This window comes from Phalacrocorax aristotelis, chromosome 5, assembly GCF_949628215.1.
Source record: "Phalacrocorax aristotelis chromosome 5, bGulAri2.1, whole genome shotgun sequence".
Lineage (NCBI taxonomy): Eukaryota > Metazoa > Chordata > Aves > Suliformes > Phalacrocoracidae > Phalacrocorax > Phalacrocorax aristotelis.
Genome location: NC_134280.1, coordinates 55130532 through 55143478, shown reverse-complemented (window position 1 = coordinate 55143478; position 12947 = coordinate 55130532). Strand labels below are relative to the sequence as shown.

At 42.2% G+C, this 12947-nt stretch overlaps 1 protein-coding gene across 1 annotated transcript in view; it reads right to left on the bottom strand.

The window, feature by feature from the left end:
• Nucleotides 1–12947, bottom strand: part of SERGEF (secretion regulating guanine nucleotide exchange factor) — a 166065-nt gene that overhangs the window by 38114 nt on the left and 115004 nt on the right.

Below are 12947 nucleotides of genomic sequence, written 5' to 3'. Positions count from 1 at the left end.
TAATCTAAGTTTATATTTAAGCCTGAAATGTGAATATATTTTAAAAACTCTTGATGAGAGCAAATCTGAAGAGACAGAGGAAGGAAAGGAAAAATACCAGAGAAAGTAGGTTTGGTTGAATTTGATAAATGCAACCATATTTCTAAATACAGGCAATTGCAGCTCAGGTGTTTCCTCATTTAGGGTTGTCTAGGTGAATCAGATTTCTAAGGGGAAATGGGAGGGTCTCCAAACAAAATTTGAAAGCAGACAAGCAAAATATGAAAGGTAAAAATTGACAGTAAGAGAAAAAACCAAACAAACCCCAACTCATCAAGTCAGAGGTTACCAGAGAATCTTTGAAGAGTCCTGCTGTGTGCATAGTTATTTACACTTTTCTGGCTCACAGAAAACAGTGGTGGTCTTGTAAAAATTTTACAGCAATCTAGCAAGGTGCCATGCATACAAGCCAGAAGGCAGCTTGAGAGAGTTAATGGGGAATGATAACCTTTCCAAAGAAGACAAAAACCAGCTAGCCATTTAAGAAATTGTTTCTTCAAGGGCAAGGGTAATTTAACATGGACAGACAGCACAAAGAAAAACTGAAAACCAGAAGGTTCCAGCTGTAACTGAATAAAGACAACTCTATTAAGAAATGGCATTGGCAGTGTTTGGTGTTACCAGGCTTCTCTTTTGTTATTCTATACACCCTGACAATGCCTTTAAATCCCTGGTGAGGGGCATACAAGGACTGCTTTCCACCCTTGCCTGCTCATCAGACAACACCCAGAACACGGGCTTTGCCCTGTGACCTTCATGCTCACCACCTTGCAGAGCAGCTAACAAGCCCTACATGGGAGCACACCTTCCCCTGCCTCGTAGAGGAAGCCAGGACCACACTCAGAAGTCCCATATGTAAGCAGCACTGCTCTGGAGAGAGCATGCAATCAAGGCTGGCTGAAAAGGTAACATAACCCACTTATCTATCCTGACCCTTACACCACAACACACTCCCGCCCTCAGGCCTCACGCTGCCCTCCCAGTGGCCAATGGGCACAAGCAGTAAGGACTTCCATACTCCTCCATCACCGTTCTTATTTGTTTCCTGCATGAGTCCCTTAAAATTGAGAGATTTTTTTTTTGTCCTTTATATCCAAAGGATTTAGCTGGAGCGATTACCATCAAATATTATTACAAGGTGTGGTAAAATACAACCATACTGCCCTCTTCCTGGCAGGCTGATTTCTACCTGAACACCTACATTTGGCGACCAACACGCTGAACTTTGACTCGCCACTACTTGCCACGAAGGCAGGTAGGCTCTTCGTGGGTTCCTTTCCTTCTAAGTAGAGCTAGGAAGACTCCATATCCTCACATGCCTATCAGTAATCTGCACTAAGAGCTTTGCAAGGTAACATCCTGCATCACTCTGAATTGAATTCCAGCCTTCCAATCAGAGAACCAAATGCACCTATGACCTTTGCAAGCAATTAAATCTATTGCCCTTGCTGACTTTGGCAATTTTTCCAGGAGTTGAATCTAAAGAATTTAGTAATTACTTCTGTTGGCCTTTGTTCTGCTATGAGCTTGAGTTTCACTTTCAATGTGTGTCAGAATCAGTTACCAAAAAAAGAAGTCTCCCTCAAAAAGAGATTCAGTAAAACCAATCATTCTCCTGCTTTTTTCCTTTTGGCAGCACAGAACAGTCTTTACAAAACTAAGATCTGGCCTCTGTGACCTCTGCACTCCCTGGGCCTTTGTCAATCTTGTTTGCTAGCTTCCTTATTCTTATTTTAGACAGGCTTGAGTTTGCCTTTGGATTTTAAGGATAGGATTTATCTACATATACAGATTGTTTTCAAGTAGAAAATCCTTGAATCTAATCTACAAAAAATAATTCTACAATACTCCATATTTTTCAACAAACCAGTCACTCAGGAACATGTTACCAACTCACAGCTGCTACGTACACACAGAACTGTGATGTGGCACAGAGACAGTGGGCAAGATAACGAGGGACGTATTTTTTCCTTGGATAAACTGTTCTGAATCTAAGCTAGAAAAAGTTAGACTTCACACTGAAGTACCCAAAGAAGTACACTTAATGCTTATACAAATCCTGCAACCAAAGTTGGCAACTAAGGGTTTGCAAACACAAGTACCATTCCAAATTGAAAACCAGAAAAGGGGGATTCATATGCTGGAAAATCATTAATATTATCTCTTTATGGGCCATTGGAAATATTACCTCACCTATAAATACACCAGTTACATTAGCCTGTGAAACTAACTGAAACTGAAAGGAAGAAAAGCTGTTGTCCTCCAAGTGTATCATATTAGTAAGCAAGCCACATTGGGAGTGGAAACCATTCAATTTAATAAACAAAAGGACAGTCCTCTCTGTCTTCACTAATGTCTTTGTAAACAGAAATACAGTAACTAAACACTGGAAAGGGAACTAGAATACAGTATGCTAGAAATGCTTAATAAAAAGTTCATCTCCATGAGGAATTGTGATGGTTCAACAGTCTACATGCATGCAGAGATATGACCTGTGTTAATCCACATGTGTGCATGGAAGACAGTACACACATAATGCCCAATTTGAGTTCAGAACTAGATGCATCTAAGGTCAAGCAAGCATTTTAAAAATTAACTAGTTTTTCTTGGCGCTCAATTTGAGACTCATTAAAGGACTACACCTTTAGGACAGGCCCCTCCTACCCTCTAAAATGAGGCACCTTCATGGCCCATTAGTAACTCTTGTAACCAAAAACTGAGGGATTCCCAAACCTGTTAGCCACTTCTGGGAACACTGACCTGATGAAAGAATAAAGCACGCCAAATGCAGCTTGTAAACAGGGAGTTACATGTAATGTTAGTGTGAGTCATTATTATTATTTTGTTTTCTTGTTATTCTCATCCAGTCAAAACCGTTATCTTCAATTAAGGAGGCATATTTGGTCTTGAAGATACAGCAACATGCAGTCATATCAGATAATGACTTGAGATCTGTAGAAACCTAGGAGGTTTCTCTAGGAGCTTGCCCTGGGTTCTTGGACTATTAACTTGCTGGATGAACATGATGGAAGCTGCCCAAGAAGGAGCAGCACAACACGAGAAAAGAGGCAAGTCCCAATGAAACTGTGATGATCAATTTGCTGTGGCCATTAATCTCCCAAGAGGCGATGTGTAAGAGTAGGAAACACTGTTAAGTTTCAGATTCAAGATTGGTAGGAAAATGAAGTGATACAGTTAAAATATTTAGGTTCCCATAAAGAAAATCAATTGTAAGACTGAGTGCAATTACTGAGCAGACACTCATTATCATTAATGCGCTGCAAGTGTTAACTTGAGATATTTCATTATCACCATTCTTTGTTATATCTCAGATGTTGAGCTTTTGTCAATTCAAAGACACATTGCTTAGTTCAGCTGACTTGAAGGCAATTCTCATCTCCCCCTCCTTTCCCCTCAATTCACTTGCAGGACAGAGTGGAAGGCCACACTGAATTAAATCTTCATCATCCATTTTTAATTGCTGTTAGCAGCAACAAATCCATTTGATCAAGCTGATTGCATAATAGAGGGATCCCTGTTCTTAAGTGAGCTATTTGACTGTTCTTAGTGGTATCAACTGCTGCTTTACCATCTGCAGATGTTGGAGCATTGTGCTCCCAAACCAAACTTTGTTAGTACTGGCTGGTTGCTGCTAACTTATCCGCAGCACCCTGAACAGGCTTCGAGTGTTGACAGGATTCTTCAGGAAAATTGCACAGGAGCCTATAACCTAAGCATTCTGAAAGAGTCCTGCAGCCTCATTTAAAAATTACAAGCACGTGGGAGGTCAGAGCTTTAACTGTTACACATCGGAGATGCAAGACAATAATGAACACCTGAAACCCAAAATGGGCATAGAATGAGTGGGCTTCCACACTGGGGACGCACCATTGTTCGGCCTTACTTAAAGCTTGGAAACAGATTTCTTATAGATCTTAAACCTGTCTGTACAGATGTAGAGACTCCCACAAGTGGTCACCACAAAGAGACTGTTTAATAGTATAGTCTCATTTTCACGGTACATTTTGGTTTCACCACCCTACAATTTTAACAATTAAAAATCTAACGTAATCTGAGGTAACGGTCTTAACTCCTCCGTGTTCCCCCTCTCTTCAGTCGTCCTGCTACTCTGCACAAGTTCCTGAGAGGAAGCAAGCTCTGCCCTGAGCTTTGGGAACACAAGATCAGAGCTCATTCTCATCTTGTCCTGTAGGCTGACACCATCCTGGACTCACCACTGAGCAGTGCTGGCTGTAATCCAGACCTCCTGGAGCAGTCAGCATGTGGCTTGTGTGTTCCTACCTGCCTACAGAAGGGATAGATCCTCACGTCAGCAGTTTTCCTGGAGAGAAAACCAGTAACAGCAGCACAAAGCCATCATAACACATGGCTTGTCCAGGAAATTCCTTCTGTTTGAGTAAGTGGAATATTGGAACAAAGGAACAGAAAAAGGAGTAGAAGTATGAGTTCCTTCTAAAATGTGCCATTTTCAACATGGAGCAGGGGATTTGTGTTTGCTTGGTTTGTTTTTTTTTTAAATAAAGGGTACTAACTTATCTTGGAGTGTAAAAAGAGAGACCATACCAGAAACTTCAATTTAAAAAAAAAAAAAAAAAATCAAACTGTGATAAATCTGGCTTACCTCCCACAAACACAAAGGAAACTGTCATTAAGCTACCCCTCTACGCATAGGAATTGAAGTTAGGCCCAGTCTCTCTCCTTTTTTTCACACTGGATTAGGTGATAGTTAGCCAGAAACAATCCAAGAGAGCTCCAAAACTCTTCCTTATATGGCAGGTATCTTTGAAAGCTCTGTTCTGCCACTGATTTTGGCAGTTGTGAAGAGAATCTGTCCCATTTTTCCATATCATCTTTTTCCTCACAGTACGCTGACTTTGAGGGGGTGCAGCTCTCCTGACATCATTACACACCCTGGAAGTCAAGGCATTATGCCAAGGCCTACATCTTTACCATTCCTGCAGTTCCCCTAGTATGATGATATTAAGAAAAAAGTCTCATTAGTAGTCCAAAATTACAGACAGCCCCCAACTGAATAAATATTTTTAAAAGCAATTGACATCAAAACCTACTCAACAGGAGGGAAATGTATGTAGTGACATGCTGCAGTTGCTGTGAAGAGGAGGAAACAACTAAACTGCTATCCTTAGTGCTGACTCACCACATTCTGGCTGCGGGATCCAATACCCTTAAAGATGCTCGAGTTTCTAGAGATGTCCCTAATGCAGTCAAGTGCCTGACTGCACAAATACGTCACCTAGAACTGAGATAAAAGTCTGTGTTCTTGAGTCCTTAAGAAGGCGGCTGATACCCTTCAGGGGGCCAAGGCATCTATTAGAAGAGTGGAAAATAACAGGCATTAAACAGGGCTTTTTGTTGCTAAGGGCAAGTGAGGTCATATCAAGACTGAGCTGCAGAAATGGATTAATTTGTCCAACTTTCTCATCTTCTGTCTTCCCTGGACCGAAAGCCATTTCTCTTATTAGAATCCTTCTTCACCTCAAACCAGCAATCAAACACTTCTCAGCAAAAAAAATCAAAACAGCCGAAGGCCTGGGTAATGGAGGCAGCAGCTGGGGAACAGAAGAGACATCTGCCCCTTGCTGCTACATTCCAGCACTGCTCCAAGCTAGAGGCATCAAGTGGTGACAGGGACCTCATAAGCTGCAGGTCAGATCAAGATCTCATCCCAGGTTAGACAGAGAAAAGACAGTCAGGAACAACAGAGTATTCAGCTATAATGAAGCCCAATGAATACTAACAACAACAACAACAAAAAAAAAAGACATCCTCGATCCCATGAACCTAAGCCTTCTTTACAGTATGTGCATGTATGCATCTGGGGTTGTAAGTTACATACACACACACACACACACACACACACACACACACAAACTCATATACCTGCTAAATGTGTTCCCCAAGGGAAGCTTTGCCATTTAGTCTTAATCCGCTCACCCAGAACAGACCAAATGTCACAATCTTCAAGGCCAACTGCTAGGCTCATCTGCTGAAACTAACTTTTCATGATGTGTCTATTTGCTGGGAGGACAATACTTGTTTGACTCAAACTCACTCTGATTAGCCCTACACCAGTAAGAGTCATTTCTGCCCTTGTCCAAATTAGTATGCCTCTTAAATTATGAAGCGAAGGTCACTTCACAGATCCTGGAGCAGGATGAAACTCTGCATAAAAATAGGATGGCACCATCACTATATTTATCAGCTAGGTTCAGATCAGTTTCATCCTTTACATCTTTGCTGTTTTCCTATTTAAGTATATGAATACCAAGATAAAGCTTATTCAGTCTACCTGAAAAAGTTTATAAATACTACAAATAATCAGAAGCAAAGCAATACACAAATATCACATTTTCCGCTACACAGTTTATTCTTCGGCATAATAAACTACCCACAGAGACACATATATACAGCAATTATCATATTTCACTAGAGAGTTCTCTCTACAGTCAGTACCCATAGAGCGACTGACAAAAAGGAGCATGGACCATTATTCCAATTTTGGACAGTAGGTGTAAATGGGAGTTTGACCTTGCAGATAGGTACCTGTAGGGTGAAAGTAGAGAAAAAATAAACCATGTAAGAGGGATCACAAGAGATTGGTAACTACAACTTGCTTGCATTGAATGGAACCAGGCCAGCCAGCAGGACCAATGCTTCCTACCCACGCCTATGCCCATCACATCCATATGCTTATGAGAGGGTAATAGTTACCTCATTCACCTTCTTTCCTCACAAGACCTCTTTTTTGTATTATATAGGCAGAGATTGTTCTCACAGAAAATACATGAAGTAATATTGGAAGTGTCAGAGCCCACAGGCAAGAACAGATTTGTCAAAATATCACAGCAGCCTCTTCTGCCACAAAGCTGACTTGGGGATTCACCCACTCCATCTACACAATTACAGGATCAGGGGTCAGCATAAGCCAAAACTGAGGGGGAGACAAGGGATGACATAGTCCTCACTCTGCAGTCTTTAACAGCTCTGCCTTCTACTTGCAGATGTACAACCCAAAGATGTGGGCTAAGAAAGAAAAGGAAGCACATAAGAATTTCCCCACACTCTTTTCTTCTCACTTTTAGAAACATGCTTTGGAATGAAAGCTACATCCAAACCACTGTTCTTATAGACCCAGTGCCCATACAGGGACTACTGCCCTCTGGCTAGAAGGAGCAGCAAGGTCACAGAGGTCCTGCTCTGCTGCCTTCCAGGAGATGGACCATACACTGGAACAGCAACTTTAGCTGTAGACAACAATGGTATTAAATGCTTCTTCAAGTGCTGCTTCTCCATGCAGCTGAAAGCATAAAGATCCTTGAAGAGAGGAATGTTTGCAGCAGACCATACTGTTTGCAAGCTGTCCAGGAAATGAGTCTTTCCTATAAAAAACAGTGTTCAAACTACAAGCCAAGATATTCAGGATCTCTCTCATGTCATTTGATTTCTTACGAATGTTATCTATCCTTACCTCTAACTGACCTGCATCTCTCTCATTCTACCAACGTAGTTATAATAGTGTTTGAATGTTAAGTGCTTTATATACACCTAAGTGTTTCAGAAACAAGTCTCTGTCTCATTCTTCATCAGCTAATTAAAAAAGAGCTTTTTCTAGTTCCACAATGCTATTTTGAAAAACACAGACCATGGCATATAGTGCAATAAGAAGAAATATTTTTGTGTCCAAGTAATGAGCACATACAGACAAAACCTAGGTTATCACAGCCTAAGTGAATTTTCCTGCAGTTTGTAAAACCATAGTATGAAAAATATCGATATAAAAAGGGAGGGCTGAGCCTCCGTAACATTTTCATGTATTTAATTTTGGATGATAAGAACACCCCTAGGAAAAGCTCATCCAGTAATGAAATCTGTACGTGAAAAATGACCACCCAGAAGTAAAAGTAGTCATACAGAATTAATGAATTCATTCAGCCAGCTAATAAATCAAACCACCAAACCAGACTCTCTTAATCATGCAGAGAAACATTTTTCAGTGCTTCTTATATTGTACTTTGCTCAAGGCCTACATTACCAATTGGTCGTTTCTTTAATTCTTCACTATTATACAATATAGTTTAATGTTATTTAAAATTTAAGTCTGTTGTGGTTTAACCTCAGCCAGCAACTAAGCACCCACAGCCACTTGCTCATTGCCCCCGCACTGGTGGGATGGGGAGAGAATCGGAAAAGTGAGAAACTTGTGGTTTGAGATAAAAACAGTTTAGTAAGTGAAATAAAGTAAAATAATAATAGTAGTAATAGAATATACAAAGCAAGTTGTGCTGGTTTTGGCTGAGAAAGAGTTAATTCTCTTCACCGTAGTGCCTGTAGTAGTCAGGGGCCTTTCCAGCTTCCCATGCTCTGCCACGTGGGCAAGAGGCCGGGAGGGGCGGGGCCACAGCCAAGACAGCTGACCCCGACTGGCCAATGGGATGTTTATCCCACACCATGTGACACCACAACCAGTACATTAACCAGGGCAGTTGGCGTGCGGGGGTGGGGGGGCCGGCTGTGGCTCAGGGTCAGCGGGCAGCTGCGCCGTGGGCTGGTTGTTTTGGTTGTTCATTCCCCCTTCCCCTGCCCCGGGTTTCACGCCTCTCATTGTTTTCCTTTCTGTTGAATTATTGTTGTTGTTATTGTTTTATTTTAATTATTAAACTGGTCCTATCTCAACCCACGAGTGTTACCCTTCTGATTCTCTCCCTCATCCCGCCGGTTGGGGAGTGAGCAAGTGGCTCTGTGGGGCTGAGCTGCCAGCTAAACCACAACAGTGATGCACAATACAACTGCTCACCACCTGCCAACTGATGCCAGCCCATCCCCAAGCAGCAGTCATTGTCACCCAGCCCACTCCCCCAGCTTATATACTGGGCACAATGCCATAGAGTATAGAATACCCCTTTGGCCAGTTTTGGTCAGCTGTCTTGGCTGTGCCCCCTTCCAGCTTCTTGTGCACCTGGCAGAGCATGGGAAGATGAAAAGTCCTTGACTTAGTGTAAACAGTTGTCATGGTTTAGCCCCAGTCAGCAACCAAGCACCACACAGCCGCTCGCTCACTCCCCCCTGGTGGGACAGGGGAGAGAATCAGAAGAGTAAAAGCGAGGCAACTCATGGTTTGAGATAAAGGCAGTTTAATAGGTAAAGCAAAAGCTGCGCGCAGAAGCAAAGCAAAACAAGAAATTCATTTGCTACTCCCCATCGGCAGTCAGGTGTTCAGCCATCTCCAGGAAAGCGGGGCTCCATCACGCATAACAGTTACTTGGGAAGACAAACAGCATAACTCCAAACATCCATCCCCTCCTTCCTCCTCCTTCCCCCAGCTTTATATACTGAGCATGATGTCATATGGTGTGGAATATCCCGTTGGTCAGTTTGGGTCAGCTGTCCTGGCTGTGTCCCCTCCTGGCTTCTTGTGCACCCGGCAGAGCACGGGGAGCTGAAGTAGTCCTTGACCAGTGTAAGTGCTACTTAGCAACAACTAAAATATCTCCACATTATCGCCACTGTTTCCAGCAAAAATCCAAAACATAGTCCCATACTGGATACTATGAAGAAATTTAACTCTATCCCAGCTGAAACCAGGACACGCTACTTAGCAACAACTAAATCAGTGTGTTATCAACATTATTCTCATCCTAAACCCAAGACATGGCACTATACCAGCTACTAGGAAGAAAACTAACTCTATCCCAGCTAAAAACAGGACAAAGTATCATTAAATACTGTTTAGTAACACATTTTTCTTTCCAGGTTTCTAATCCTGACTGAAATTAATATTAAAAGATTTACTTTATGTGGCAAATAATCCTGTGAGTATTCAGCAAGTTATTAGTGCACGGATAACTTTAACTTTCTAGAAAGGGTCCTAGCTCTTCCCTTTGTGGGTTAAACTTGGTACAAACAGATATCAGATATTCAGAAGGTTATCACTGCCTGAAGATCTCACACTTTCTTTCCATCAGGGACCCACGGGGCCCTTAAGCTTACAGACTCAAGGATAACTTCTTAAAATTTTGTCAAAGACATTTTGAAAATTTTCACTTGCCAGTCAATATTGTATGCAGCAATGGACTAAATTAAAAGAAACAGTAACTCTGGAAAAACTCAAAGCAAAGCACTGCTGAGAAAAGAAACAGCAGCTTGACTGAAGGCTGAAAAACCAAGCCAAATTTCCTTTGCCTTTAATTTCCAAGTGTCTTTTCCCCCAAAGCTCATCTACTATCCCCCAATAGTTCCCTCACGTTTCTCCAGTTTTCACAGAAAAAATAGGAACATCCAGCTATTGCTTCTGTTGAACTTTGCAACCCCATGCCTCAATGCGGAAGTATGTGTGCTCTTCATAGAAAACCATCATCAAATTCAGGTAGAAGGAGGAAAAGCCAAGACTGTTCTCCTAGTAAAATTGGATTCTCTGCAACCTCCAAACAATGGTTGCATATCCTCCGTTCAAAACTTTTGAAATCTAGAGGGCCACTGAACAACAAAGCTGCGTGACACTCCCTGGCCTTCTCATTTTTACCACACTCCCTTGCACTGAAATAGTGTCTACAGTTTTGCTTTTTTCCCTTTGGACAGCTTCTACACACCTGTGACCTAAACTAGCACCAACTGAGCATGAAGGACTGTGCTGATTCTCCAGGCCTTTTCCAACAGCAGGGTCTAGCTAGTGCCAGTTTCTAGTGCCAGCTTGGTAATGAAAGGTCACACAAGTTCCTCTCCCAGATTTCCACTTTCTCAAGGAGGGCAGCGAGGAGAGCCCCTACAAGGTGACTCATGATCAAAACCCTGCCTCCAATTACAATTACTGCAGCTATGATTCCTGAGTGAACTTATTAATCAAAATCTCTGCATAGCAAGATCTTTAATTTGACATAAATCCTTTCAAGTCACCTCCAAACCTGGGAATAAAACCAATTTTCCTCCTCCCAAACAGTTTCAACAATAGCCAAAACCTTCCTTGCATGCAACGAAATGCACATGTTCTCTCATTTGTAATTGGTATACCATTTCTGAGGCAAATTTTCAAAAGCTAGTTTCCACCTGCATGCATACACTGCTGCGATCAAGTCTTTTGTCCACACTTACCCAACATTTACCAGTACTGCATGCCAGCACCTATAAATCCAAACATAAACCAGGACCCTACCACATTAGGCCCTGTCCAAATACAACAAAATAAATGCATGCTCTCTGCCTCAAGAAGCCCACATATAAGAACTTAACTAGAAAGGGGACATATCTGTACCTAAGCATAAACTCATGTGTAGCAGGTACACTCAGCTATGTGAATCTGGGCACCAAGAGAGCAAAATCAGATCTAAATACAAACACAGCATCCTGGTGCTTCTTTAAACATCTTGCCTGTGATATTACTGACATGCATTTTGGCCTGAAGACACACATACAGATTTTGAAAGAAAAATTTTTCCAGGTGCCCTAAACCAGGTAACTCAACAGAACCACAACAAAAACCAGAAGTTAACTACACACATTAAATAGCAGCAAGGCAGCTTTACGTATGCTGGACAAACCTGATACTCATCAATTAAGATGAGGCATAAAAATAGCGTCTCCCTTTTCTAATTCAAACTTCTCCTGGGAGGACGGTGAATGGCAGCTTAGAGCGCTGTGCCTGGCTGCTGCCAGCTCTGTTTGGCCCTGCAGATCAGAAGAGCAGTAGGCAGAAGAGCAGGAAGAGTCCAATAAAGCAAAAAGTACTGCTTTTGCTCAAAAAAGCCCTAACATCCTCAATTCATCTGGCTCCACAGCAGAACAGTAGGCATTAAAAGTGATTAAATATAACTGGCGGCAGGGGGAGAGAAGGGAACCCCCAGCAATGATCATTTTGTAAAACACTATGTTAGGCAAGTCAATAAGCTTGCTGCCCCGGTAGGATTTGCCCTGCATATTTTGACTCTACCAATGGTTGCACAGTTGCAGTCTGCTCCCCAGGTAGCAAGCAGAGACAATGATCTGCCCTTATCCTGGGTGCAGCTGTTCTCAAAAATGACTTAAGTATAAGCAAATCTACCTACATCTGCCTTGGAGCTCACCACAGAATTTCTTAGCTTAGGCACAGCAAAAAAACATCAGTCATGAGGGTCCCCTCAGGACACTGTGCCTTTGCTGGGAGGACAGAGTCTGCTACTGCTTGCAGCCACACAATGCTGTTCGTCTGTTTCTTAGACAAGCTGCCTCCTTTAGGCAATATGCCTAGGAGTGACATGCAACACCAAACACACTTATCTGCAGGTACTGCTTTGCCCTGAGAACAACCAGAGCCTACAGGAAAAACAGATACATTTTGTATTTTCCAGCCAGCTCAAGAAGATTGCTTCCACCCTTTTCTGACAATCCACCCCACTGTGACCGTATTGTGATGGAGAGGGCTGCGACATGGGCATCTCGGTGAACACAGGCATCACTACACAAAAGAGCTGAAAAAGCAGCAATTAAGGGAGGGTTAGAGAGACAAGTTTTACCTGTGACTTGACCTGAAACTCAGAGACATGGTTTCTATTCCTGGCATTGCTGCTGAACTACTAGTAGGTAACACGGGCAGATCTCATCCTCTTTCCATGCCTCAGTTTCCCCATTGCTCAAACGTGTATGAATGCATATGAAGCAAGAGGGGAAAAAAAGACTGTTTAAGTATAAACTGGGTTTGGACATACCTAGTGTGAAAATCTTATGTTTTCAACCTCTGGATTACAATCACATTTTTCAAGCAAGCTTTGGAGCTACTTGTTCCGGGAAGTCTTTGAGCTGAAAGAGGCCTGGGATCGTCAGAGTGATGACACAAGTCATCTTCTTTCACTCTTAGCTTTTTGGCTGGAAAGAGATCTAGAACACAAAAAGCCAGGATT